Genomic DNA, 7,597 nt, shown 5'->3' with positions numbered 1-7,597 from the left:
AAACGCCCAAAACTTTCTAGTAGTTAGAATTGAAGGAAAAATCAATGTGAACATGGCATATCTGATGCTCTGCACCATCTCACTGCTGTAGGCTAGCAAATCTACTGACTACTGCTAGTGCACATATTTTGTACCTACAAATATGGGTGCATGTTCATTTGATTATGCTAGTTTTCTTAATTGACTGCAAAACCATATACATAGAAAACATACCTTGGAAACGGAGTTGGTTCAGTGCATATATGGCACCTGTATATGTTTCCCTCTTTTAGTAATTTTCTCCAGCATATTTGGCATCCCATGTACCACCAGTCGGTAGTTGAGATAACCTCAGTGATTCTTATCTTCGAGCTTATAATATTGAGTCTGTGATGTAATGGAACTATAAGTTAGAGGCGCGCATGTAAACGAAGGCATTGATAGTGTAAGGTGGGTATCGGCTTTACTGGGGTCAACAGCTGCCAAAGCTGCAACAGTCGATTCAGTTGCCTGCCGTTGGCCCTGTCCCATATTTCGCAGCTCAATTTGGTAAGACATGCCACTTGTTCTGCATATGGGTTGCCATAAGCAATCAGTGGATACAAATAAACAAAAGTCATAATTAGATCCAAAATATGGACAATACCTTGCGACCATGGCCTTCATCTCAGGGATGTTAACATTGATGTGCCACCTGGGTGATGAGGTGTTTTTAAAAGCCAGTGTGCCTGTAGATTTCAATTAATTATGTATTCTAAGAACTCGTCTTGTTGTTGCAAAAGGAAGATCAACTATCATAAAGGGAAGCACAAAATATCATTGCCTGCATAATGGTCCACCATCACTCCGACAAAAGTAACACGACAGGTTCAGTTTTGGACCATTCACACAATGCATCGCCATCAAATGATCCCACAAATTCCCCCCAAAGCACCGCAATTGTGGACTTTCTGCAGAAAAGACGTGTTCATTTGAGAATTCATTATGTTTCATCGAAGAAACAAATAAAGAAGTATGAAAAAATCACATACTGTCCATCTGTAATGTAAATTTGATGCCTTGACTCATGAACAGAGCCAATAGGAGGTAAAACATATGTTACCCTACTGATTAGTGCAGCCATGTCTGAAAAAAATAAAGATAAACATAATGTTCAAAACCGTCATGAATAGCGAGAGAAATAGAAAATAGGGAAATTCATCGGGTCGGGAACAACTGGCTCGGCCAATGTCTTATGAATGAAGCTAATTCTGTACGGATGATCAACTGCTCTGTATTTGTGTCTGACTCTAAATATTTGGTAGCCTTCAATTGTATAGATGACCACTTCATGGAATGTATCTTTAAACATAGCCATTTTATCCTTTGGTGTCGATCCTTCTGCTTTACCCCCCGTGCAAATAAAGGAAATCTAAAGTGTACCGATGGATAGAGCAAATCTTGTGACAGAAAAATCAGAACCGTCCTTACTTTGGAATTGATCATGATGAAGTTCAGACCATACAGCTTCAATGTTCCCATATTGAAACAGTGAACTTGAAATCAAACGTGTGTCTTTCCAGATTTCTTAACATGGGGCCCTCCATCAGAGGCAACCTAATGATGGTACACTGGATTATGAAATGAATGGTTATAGATATGCTACCAAAATTTAAGCAGTATAACCTTTTTTGACAGTTAAAGGCTAGTTGATATAGAAATAAAGAGAACTAACTGAATGGCAGTGTGTTAGTCAATTTCTTCGCTGATTCTACGGTTCCGAATTTGAAAAGAATTCCAACGCCAGCATGTCAATCTATTTTTTCGCACATTCTAATGGAGGGAGAAATAGGATAGACAAATTTGATGGATGACATAATGGAGAAAGAACAAAAGTAGTGTATTAAGGAGGGGTGGACGGGGGGAGAAATAGGGTGGCCTCACCTAGTCAGAAGTGCCCGTGTAGAGGTGGAAACTCAACCTGCATCGCCATCATGTGCCGCGCGCCATCAGCGTCAGCTATTCCCCGTCGCCCTGCAGTAGCTTGTGGCCAGAATTTGTGGTTGCAGACCTCCGTGGCCGAGGGGAGGTGAAGGTGGTAGTGGTAGTGTTGGTGGAGGAGGCGAGCAGTCAGCGGCAAAAGGGCGTGCTCGAGTGGCGAGGTCGCTGGAGAGGCGGCTGTGGGGCTGCAGCGAGGCAGAGGGGGCGTCGCCGCTCCTGCCGCCGTCCCCCGAGAGGGATTTGTTTTTTGAGTTAAAAGCACCGGGAGTCCTACAACTTGCGCTGAACGTGATGGTTTGCATTTTAACCTTATCCAGTCCTTAAACTTGCATCAAATGTGCAAATTTGGTCCTGCCCAATCACAAAGCGACATGTGGACGCGTGAGTGCCGACCCGGTCAGCGCACGTCATTTTGCAAAGAGGCCCCTACCTTTGGTTTGAATCTACTCGCAGGACACGAAAACACCTGAATTAATTTTCAAAGGAGACCGTCGTGGCCGCGCCCGCGATCTCCAAGGACTTCATCGACTTCGAGTTCAGCCTTGGCGGGGGCGGCTGCACCACCAGCATGCTCCCCGCGGACGAGCTCTTCGCTGACGGGAAGCTGCTACCGCTCCGCCGGGCTGATGCTTCTGTCGCGGCTGCGCCAGAGCCGGAGCCTGCCGCCGCGCCACCTCCGCCGCGGCTAGAGGCAATGCCGGCGTCCCCGGAGCCGATCAAGCCGATCCGCGGCGGCGCGGCGGCTGGCGCTGCCGACCAGCACGTGTTCTCGCCCAAGGCGCCCAGCTGCTCGAGCCGGTGGCACGAGCTGCTCGGGCTCAAGAGGGTGGCCGCCGCCCAGAGCCCGAGGACGCCTTCGCAGTCGCAGTCGCAGTCGCCGTCACCAGCGGCCGCATTGGCGAAGACTCCCGGGAGAATGTCGACGGGCACCGCGTCGGACCTCGCCTCGGCGCCGCTTCTCCGCGACAGCTCCGACTCGGAGGCCTCGCTCTCGCTCGCCTCCTCCCGCTTCTCGCGCTCCTCCTCCTCGTCCTCCTCCGGCCACGACCACGACGACGTCAACCCGCGCTTCTCCCTCGACTCCGCCGCCGACCCCAACCCTCCGCGCCTCCGCCTCGTCCGCTCCTCCCACCTCTCCACCGCCAGCCGCGCGGCCGTCGCCGCCCAGGCAGGACGCGTCGAGGTGCCTCTCCGTGGACTCCCCGCGCATGAACTCCTTGGGCAAGATCGTGTTCCAGCAGGGCCTGGAGCGCAACTGCAGCTCCCCATGCAGCCTCCACGCCGCGGCCAGGTCGCGGTCCATGGCCTGCCACTACCGGAACAGGGCCATACCCCGACGGCCAGAACAATGCCGACGGCCCCCGTCGGCTTCTCCGGAGATATGCCGACAGCCTGGTTCTGGCCGTCGGCGTACAAAGGCCGTCGGGCTACGCAGAGATAAGCCGATGGCACCCGTCGGCATAGAACGGCCGTCGGCCTATCTACATATACGCCGACAGCTACCGTCGGCTTACGAAGGCCGTCGGCATACACGTGGGGCCCGGCCACCCCCTGGCAAACGGCGTCAGAGCTATGCCGACGGCCTAGACGGGGGGCCGTCGGCATAGGTCCGCAGGCCACGTCATTGATCCAGGCCGCACCATGCAGAGGCTATGCCGACGGCTGCCGTCGGCATAACTGCCACGTCAGTGATCCGCGGCACGCTGGTCGGATCTATGCCGACGGCTAGGCCGTCGGCATAGTTAACTTTTTTTCCGTACATATTTTTTAATGCTTTTTTGTGTATTATTATATCAACTAACATGTAGCATGTTAAATATAAACATACATATGAATATATATGTAGTTTGTATTTTTTTCATATATTATGAATATATATATATAGTTTGTATTTTTTCGAGCACGTTAATAATGTGCGGTCATGTTCTTTTAAATATAGATCCTCATATTTTATTAAAATCAAAAACAGCTATGCCGACAGAAGTTTTGTGGCAGTTGCAAACGCCCGACACCCGTCTCCAGAGAGTGACCCCCCTCACATCCGCGGTGTGCCCCCCCTCATGGACGGCGCCGCCGCAGGCACCTGGAGGGGGGAAACGGACGCGTCGGGTCTACACGGAGTGGATGTAGCTGTGGTTTTTGCCCGGATGTTGCTCCCGGGTGTCCCTCTGGGCCGACCTAACACAACCGGGTGGAGAGGACCACTGGTCAAAGCCCGTCCGTGCAAAGTCAGAAGGCTAGATCCCGTGGTCAAACGCTCCAGGGTTAGCCGGGACGGGGGCCCTGGGGGGTAGCAATGCCACCGGAGCGTCGTACCGGGCCCTCATACATGCGGGGTGGTGTTGTGGCATGTCCGAAGAGGAGGCACGCGTCTCCGGGTTGTGGCCCCCCTCACGGACGGCAATGAAACGGTAGTAGACGTTCTGCGGTAACGATGCAGCGTGAATATTATTAAATACTTGGAGCGCGATAAAATCATGAGTTTTTTACACAACGTGGGCACATGTGCTATAGGACTGATGGTAATTTTTCATAATTTTTTGTGATGGAGAAGTATCTGAACACTTCCCTCTACGCGGATTGCTCTTCGCACGTCTACGACTGTGGCCGGCGGCCTCCGGGGGCTAGCATATCGTCAAATCTTGCGTAGGCGGCCTCTCACAAATCTGGAAGTGTTGAGGCGGTTGCAAACGCCCAGCACGCGTCTCCGGGGTGTGCCCCCCCTCACGGACGCCGCCGCCGCCGGCACCTGGAGGGGGGAAACGGACGCGTCGGGTCTACACGGAGTGGATGTAGCTGTGGGTTTGGCCCGGATGTTGCTCCAAAGTGTTCCTCTGGGCCGACCTAACACAACCGGGTGGAGAGGTCCACTGGTCAAAGCCCGTCCGTGCAAAGTCAAAGGGCTAGATCCCGTGGTCAAACGCTACAGGGTTAGGCGGGACGGGGGCCCTGGGGGTAGCAATGCCACCGGAGCGTCGTAGCGGGCCCTCATACATGCGGGGTGGTGTTGTGGCATGTCCGAAGAGGCGGCACGCGTCTCCGGGTTGTGGCCCCCCTCACGGACGGCAATGAAACGGTAGTAGACGTTCTGCGGTAACGATGCAGCGTGAATATTATTAAATACTTGGAGCGCGATAAAATCATGAGTTTTTTACACAACGTGGGCACATGTGCTATAGGACTGATGGTAATTTTTCATAATTTTTTGTGATGGAGAAGTATCTGAACACTTCCCTCTACGCGGATTGCTCTTCGCACGTCTATGACTGTGGCCGGCGGCCTCCGGGGGCTAGCATACCGTCAAATCTTGCGTAGGCGGCCTCTCACAAATCTGGAAGTGTTGAGGCGGTTGCAAACGCCCAGCACGCGTCTCCGGTGCGTGCCCCCCCCCCTCACGGACGCCGCCGCCGCCGGCACCTGGAGGGGGGAAACGGACGCGTCGGGTCTACACGGAGTGGATGTAGCTGTGGGTTTGGCCCGGATGTTGCTCCAAAGTGTTCCTCTGGGCCGACCTAACACAACCGGGTGGAGCGGTCCACTGGTCAAAGCCCGTCCGTGCAAAGTCAAAGGGCTAGATCCCGTGGTCAAACGCTACAGGGTTAGGCGGGACGGGGGCCCTGGGGGGGTAGCAATGCCACCGGAGCGCCGTACCGGGCCCTCATACATGCGGGGTGGTGTTGTGGCATGTCCGAAGAGGCGGCACGCGTCTCCGGGTTGTGGCCCCCCCTCACGGACGGCAATGAAAACGGTAGTAGACGTTCTGCGGTAACGATGCAGCGTGAATATTATTAAATACTTGGAGCGCGATAAAATCATGAGTTTTTTACACAACGTGGGCACATGTGCTATAGGACTGATGGTAATTTTTCATAATTTTTTGTGATGGAGAAGTATCTGAACACTTCCCTCTACGCGGATTGCTCTTCGCACGTCTACGACTGTGGCCGGCGGCCTCCGGGGGCTAGCATACCGTCAAATCTTGCGTAGGCGGCCTCTCACAAATCTGGAAGTGTTGAGGCGGTTGCAAACGCCCAGCACGCGTCTACGGGGTGTGCCCCCCCCTCACGGACGCCGCCGCCGCCGGCACCTGGAGGGGGGAAACGGACGCGTCGGGTCTACACGGAGTGGATGTAGCTGTGGGTTTGGCCCGGATGTTGCTCCAAAGTGTTCCTCTGGGCCGACCTAACACAACCGGGTGGAGAGGTCCACTGGTCAAAGCCCGTCCGTGCAAAGTCAAAGGGCTAGATCCCGTGGTCAAACGCTACAGGGTTAGCCGGGACGGGAGCCCTGGGGGGTAGCAATGCCACCGGAGCGTCGTACCGGGCCCTCATACATGCGGGGTGGTGTTGTGGCATGTCCGAAGAGGCGGCACGCGTCTCCGGGTTGTGGCCCCCCTCACGGACGGCAATGAAACGGTAGTAGACGTTCTGCGGTAACGATGCAGCGTGAATATTATTAAATACTTGGAGCGCGATAAAATCATGAGTTTTTTACACAACGTGGGCACATGTGCTATAGGACTGATGGTAATTTTTCATAATTTTTTGTGATGGAGAAGTATCTGAACACTTCCCTCTACGCGGATTGCTCTTCGCACGTCTACGACTGTGGCCGGCGGCCTCCGGGGGCTAGCATACCGTCAAATCTTACGTAGGCGGCCTCTCACAAATCTGGAAGTGTTGAGGCGGTTGCAAACGCCCAGCACGCGTCTCCGGGGTGTGCCCCCCCCCCCTCACGGACGCCGCCGCCGCCGGCACCTGGAGGGGGGAAACGGACGCGTCGGGTCTGCACGGAGTGGATGTAGCTGTGGGTTTGGCCCGGATGTTGCTCCAAAGTGTTCCTCTGGGCCGACCTAACACAACCGGGTGGAGAGGTCCACTGGTCAAAGCCCGTCCGTGCAAAGTCAAAGGGCTAGATCCCGTGGTCAAACGCTACAGGGTTAGCCGGGACGGGGGCCCTGGGGGGTAGCAATGCCACCGGAGCGTCGTACTGGGCCCTCATACATGCGGGGTGGTGTTGTGGCATGTCCGAAGAGGCGGCACGCGTCTCCGGGTTGTGGCCCCCCTCACGGACGGCAATGAAACGGTAGTAGACGTTCTGCGGTAACGATGTAGCGTGAATATTATTAAATACTTGGAGCGCGATAAAATCATTAGTTTTTTACACAACTTGGGCACATGTGCTATAGGACTGATGGTAATTTTTCATAATTTTTTGTGATGGAGAAGTATCTGAACACTTCCCTCTACGCGGATTGCTCTTCGCACGTCTACGACTGTGGCCGGCGGCCTCCGGGGGCTAGCATACCGTCAAATCTTGCGTAGGCGGCCTCTCACAAATCTGGAAGTGTTGAGGCGGTTGCAAACGCCCAGCACGCGTCTCCGGGGTGTGCCCCCCCCCCTCACGGACGCCGCCGCCGCCGGCACCTGGAGGGGGGAAACGGACGCGTCGGGTCTACACGGAGTGGATGTAGCTGTGGGTTTGGCCCGGATGTTGCTCCAAAGTGTTCCTCTGGGCCGACCTAACACAACCGGGTGGAGAGGTCCACTGGTCAAAGCCCGTCCGTGCAAAGTCAAAGGGCTAGATCCCGTGGTCAAACGCTACAGGGTTAGCCGGGACGGGGGCCCTGGGGGGTAGC

General features: G+C 54.4%; 1 long non-coding RNA gene and 1 pseudogene across 1 annotated transcript; one reads left to right on the top strand and one right to left on the bottom strand.

Moving 5' to 3' along the window:
* Positions 1 to 227: 227 nt before the first annotated feature.
* On the bottom strand, positions 228 to 852 carry LOC119366149. The gene is made up of 3 exons (XR_005175952.1): positions 626 to 852; positions 447 to 547; positions 228 to 366 (listed from the first exon to the last, which is right to left on the bottom strand). It is a non-coding gene; the product is annotated as an uncharacterized LOC119366149 (long non-coding RNA).
* Positions 853 to 1,551: 699 nt separating this feature from the next.
* LOC119351662 lies at positions 1,552 to 3,616 on the top strand (annotated as a pseudogene).
* The last annotated feature ends 3,981 nt before the right edge of the window (positions 3,617 to 7,597 follow it).

The sequence above is a fragment of the Triticum dicoccoides genome, chromosome 1A (assembly GCF_002162155.2).
Source record: "Triticum dicoccoides isolate Atlit2015 ecotype Zavitan chromosome 1A, WEW_v2.0, whole genome shotgun sequence".
Taxonomy (NCBI): domain Eukaryota; kingdom Viridiplantae; phylum Streptophyta; class Magnoliopsida; order Poales; family Poaceae; genus Triticum; species Triticum dicoccoides.
The sequence above is the reverse complement of the archived record's forward strand: the minus strand, read 5'-3'. Positions and strand labels throughout refer to the sequence as shown.